The 5,467-nt window shown below is 39.3% G+C and overlaps 1 pseudogene; it reads left to right on the top strand.

Annotated features, from left to right (window-relative positions):
* The first annotated feature begins 1,236 nt into the window (after positions 1-1,236).
* Positions 1,237-4,924, top strand: LOC127921886 (neuronal acetylcholine receptor subunit alpha-3-like; annotated as a pseudogene).
* The last annotated feature ends 543 nt before the right edge of the window (positions 4,925-5,467 follow it).

Here is a 5,467-nt window from a genome sequence, read left to right as displayed (position 1 = left end):
ATTCAGTAGGCTACACTTTATTTAAATTCTTAAAAGTCTAAGCTAACACGTGGAATTGTTTTAAGACGGTGATACAACGGATCATTTCAGTCTCTAATATCTCTATCAGAAGGATATCTCTAATATCTCTATCAGAAGGATATCTCTAATATCTCTATCAGAACGATATCTCTAATATCTATATCAGAAGGATATCTCTAATATCTCTATCAGAAGGATATCTCTAATATCTCTATCAGAACGATATCTCTAATATCTATATCAGAACGATATCTCTAATATCTATATCAGAAGGATATCTCTAATATCTCTATCAGAAGGATATCTCTAATATCTCTATCAGAACGATATCTCGAATATCTATAACAGAAGGATGTCTCTAATATCTCTATCAGAAGGATATCTCTAATATCAATACCAGAAGGATATCTCTAATATCTATATCAGAACGATATCTCTAATATCTATATCAGATGGATATCTCTAATATCTATACCAGAAGGATATCTCTAATATCTCTATCAGAAGGATATCTCTAATATCTATATAATAAGGATATCTCTAATATCTATATCAGAAGGATATCTCTAATATCTTTATCAGAAGGAAATCTCTAATGTCTATATCAGAAGGATATCTCTAATATCTATATCAGAAGGATATCTCTAATATCTCTATCAGAAGGAAATCTCTAATATCTCTATCAGAAGGATATCTCTCATGTCTATATCAGAAGGATATCTCTAATATCTCTATCAGAAGGATATCTCTAATGTCTATATCAGGAAGATATCTCTAATGTCTATATCAGGAAGATATCTCTAATGTCTATATCAGGACGATATCTCTAATATCTCTAATGTCTATATCAGAAGGATATCTCTAGCTTAAATTGACAGATTTTGATGAAGACCTTTTTAAAAGCTATTATTTATATTGACGCACCGGTGCATCAATAGACTCTAGGGGGTTAAAGGAAGAAATTAATACAAAATATGGTTAAGTTTCAGTTCAAGATCATTCGGAAAAATCCACGAGGGGGTGTGTTTGATAAAGTAATCAAGGCTGTATGTGTGTGTGTGTGTGTGTGTGTGTGTGTGTGTGTGTGTGTGTGTGTGTGTGTGTGTGTGTGTGTGTGTGTGTGTGTGTGTGTGTGTGTGTGTGTGTGTGTGTGTGTGTGTGTGTGTGTGTGTGTATTTGTACGTGTGTATCTTGCTATCTTCCTTTCTTCTTAAGGTGACTCCCTAACACACACACACACACACACACACACACATACACTCATTCATGCTGTGTTTATGTTTCAGATCTGGAACGACTACAAGCTAAGCTGGGCCCCAGTAGAGTTTGATGGGATTGAGTTCATCAGAGTTCCATCCAACAAGATCTGGAGACCTGACATAGTGCTTTATAACAAGTGAGTCCAGACATAGTGCTCTATAACAACATGACATAGTGCTCTATAACAACCTGGCATAGTGCTGTATAACAACCTGACATGAGTGCTCTGTAACAAGGCATAGTGCTCTATAACAACATGACATAGTGCTCTATAACAACCTGGCACGGTGCTGTATAACAACCTGACATAGTGCTCTATATAACAACAAGGCATAGTGCTCTATAACAACATGACATAGTGCTCTATAACAACCTGACATTGTACTCTATAACAACCTGACATAGTGCTCTATAACAACATGACATAGTGCTCTATAACAACATGACATTGTACTCTATAACAACCTGACATAGTGCTCTATAACAACCTGACATTGTACTCTATAACAACCTGACATAGTGCTCTATAACAACATGACATAGTGCTGTATAACAAGTGTATAACAAGTCAGCTGTACATAGCCCATCGGTAAATAGCCCACCCAATTTACCTACCTCATCCCCATACTGTTTTTATTTATTTACTTTTCTGCTCTTTTGCACACCAGTATCTCTACCTGCACATGACCATCTGATCATTTATCACTCCAGTGTTAATCTGCTACATTGTAGTTATTCGCCTACCTCCTCATGCCTTTTGCACACAATGTATATAGACTCTTTTTTTTCTACTGTGTTATTGACTTGTTTATTGTTTACTCCATGTGTAACTCTGTGTTGTTGTCTGTTCACACTGCTATGCTTTATTTTGGCCAGGTCACAGTTGTAAATGAGAACTTGTTCTCAACTAGCCTACCTGGTTAAATAAAGGTGAAATAAAATAAATCTCCCTCTTCCTCTCTCTCCAACACAACTCTTTCCTCTCTCTCCACTTCAGTGCTGTGGGAGACTTCCTGGTTGAAGATAAGACCAAAGCTCTGTTGAAGTTTGACGGTACAGTCACCTGGGTTCCCCCTGCCATCTTTAAGTCCTCCTGCCCCATGGACATCACCTACTTCCCCTTTGACTACCAGAACTGCTCCATGAAGTTTGGCTCCTGGACCTACGACAAGGCCAAGATCGACCTGGTGCTCATTGGGTCAAAGGTTAGAAAAATATTTGCACATCCATTTTCTGATACACCATTTGTGGTATAGAGCTATAAAGGAATTATGGGTAGTGTTCAAATCTTTGCTTGTTTTTTTACCCCTTTTTTCTCCCCAATTTGTGGTATCCTATTGGTTGTTACAGTCTTGTCCAGACTATTGTAAGTCTTTTAATCTAAATCTCAGTCACTGAATCCGTTCTCTAGAATTGTGGTAATCCAACCAAGATGAATGTATGTTTATGAAATAACCACTCAGATTCAAGCCCTCAATAAACCCAATGTCACCTACCTCAGGTCAACCTCAAAGACTTCTGGGAGAGCGGCGAGTGGGAGATCATCGATGCTCCGGGCTGCAAGCACGACATCATACAACTGCTGCGAGGGAGATCTACCCAGACATCACCTACTCCTTCTACATCAGACGCCTGCCTCTCTCTACACCATCAACCTCATCATCCCCTGTCTCCTCATCTCTTTTTAACAGTCCTGGTCTTCACCTGCCCTCCGACTGCGGAGAGAAGGTACGGTGCCTGGTGCAGGAAGTGTCCACACCCTTGACTTACCACATCTTGTTGTGTTGACTGTGTTGAACATCTTGTGGTCATGTATGTTGTCATGTTGTTGTGTTACACTCTATTTTCCATTATCTCCAGCAACAAACCAGCATCTGTACATAGTATGGGAAAACTGACATTTTATATTTTATACATTCTGCAGTCAAAGAAATTAAACAAATTCTTCTAAAATTAAGATCTTGTAGAAATTGTCCTTAAAAACATACACATTTGGTACTTATTTGAACAGTTTTTAAATTTTTATTAATCATTAACATTTGTCGAAATCTCTTTTGACTTTGACAATAAAAATAACTTCCTGTCAAAGTCAGTGACAAGGAGATCTCAATGAAATGCGTTTGAATTCCAGGTTGAAACACAACAAAATGTGGAAAAGGTCCAAGGGGGATGAATACTTCCTATAGGCACTGTAATAATGCTCAAGCATGTTGCCATAGTAATGAAGTAGGGTCCGCCCACTCAAATCCACCAACACAGGGTCATGTGTCGGAGAAACTGAGTGTGCAGACCCTACTTCACATGACCTACTGTAAGTTGCTATCGATAAAAGTGTCTGCTACATGAGATATGTTATATGTTACATTATTATATAAAACTACTCATTTTGTTATATTATATTCAATCAATAAGGCACGAGGGGGTGTGGTATATGGCCAATATACCACGGCTAAGGGCCGTGCTATATTGGCCAAATACAACAGACCCCCGAGGTGCCTTATTGCTATTATGAACTGGTTATCAACGTAATTAGAGCAGTAAAAATACATGTTTTGTCATACCCGTGGTATACGGTGTGATATATATACCACGGCTGTTAGCCAATAAGAATTGAGGGCTCGAACCACCCAGTTTATAATTATTATTATAGTTATATTATTATTATTTTTTAATCTGCCTAGCACCCAGTAAATAATGGATGAGTTCTGTAATCGGGCTCTGCAGTCAATTTGTTGTGTGTTCAGAATGAGCCACCATGTGACATGTTGGACAATATTAGCTACAGTGGGAATGGTGTGAATTCTCAGACTAAATCAACCAATGTTGGTTCTGGGTGATGATGGTGTTGGTGGAATTGTGTGTGTAGTGTACATGCATTGGAATGAAATAATAATTGCTTCCTCCTAAGTCAATAAACAACACATGCTGGGCCTTTTACAGCGTTCATCTCTATCTCTCTCTCTCTCTCTCTCTCTCTCCCTCTCTCTCTCTCTCTCTCTCTCTCTCTCTCTCTCTCTCTCTCTCTCTCTCTCTCTCTCTCTCTCTCTCTCTCTCTCTCTCTCTCTCTCTCTCTCTCTCTCTCTCTCTCTCTCTCTCTCTCTCTCTCTCTCTCTCTCTCTCTCTCTCTCTCTCTCTCTCTCTCTCTCTCTCTCTCTCTCTCTCTCTCTCTCTCTCTCTCTCTCTCTCTCTCTTCTCTCTCTCTCTCTCTCTCGTTCTCTCTCTCTCTCTCTCTCTCTCTCTGTCTCTCTCTCTCTCTCTCTCTCTCTCTCTCTCTCTCTCTCTCTCTCTCTCTCTGTCTCTCTCTCTCTCTCTCTCTCTCTCTCTCTCTCTCTCTCTCTCTCTCTCTCTCTCTCTCTCTCTCTCTCTCTCTCTCCCTCTCTCTCTCTCTCTCTCTCTCTCCCTCACCCAACAGGTGACCCTCTGTATCTCTGTCCTCCTCTCCCTCACTGTGTTCCTTCTGGTGATCACTGAGACCATCCCGTCCACCTCCCTGGTCATCCCCCTCATCGGGGAGTACCTCCTCTTCACTATGATCTTCGTCACCCTCTCCATCGTCATCACCGTGTTCGTCTTGAACGTCCACTACCGTACGCCAATGACCCACACCATGCCGGGCTGGGTCAGGTCCGTCTTCCTCAGGTAAGAGAGAGAATTAGCTCAACTCGTAGCTCAACTCTTAGACCAACGCGTAGCTCAACTGTTAGCTCAACTCTCAGCCCAACTCTCATCCCAACTCTCAGTCCAACTCTTAGCCCAACTCTTAGCCCAACTCTCAGACCAACTCTTAGACCAACTCAATATTAGGAAGGTGTTCTTAGTGTTTTGTATCAGTGTAGATTCTAATTTATTTTGTTTTCTGTGTTTGTTGTTCTTCAGTTGTTCTTCACCTATACAATACAATACCTACACAATACTATACAATAAAATACAATACAATACCAATACTATTTAATGCATTACTATAGAATACAATGCCTATACAATACAATGCTATAGTATACAATACCAAAACCAATACTAATACCAATATAATATAATACAATACAATACTATACACTACTACTATGCAATGCAATGCAATACAATACAATGCAATACTATACAATTAAATACAATACTATACAATACAATGCCAATGCAATACAATACAATACATGCCTATACAATACTATACAATACACTACTA

Source organism: Oncorhynchus keta, unplaced genomic scaffold (assembly GCF_023373465.1).
Source record: "Oncorhynchus keta strain PuntledgeMale-10-30-2019 unplaced genomic scaffold, Oket_V2 Un_contig_23920_pilon_pilon, whole genome shotgun sequence".
Lineage (NCBI taxonomy): Eukaryota > Metazoa > Chordata > Actinopteri > Salmoniformes > Salmonidae > Oncorhynchus > Oncorhynchus keta.
This window is presented reverse-complemented; position numbering and strand designations above follow the sequence as displayed.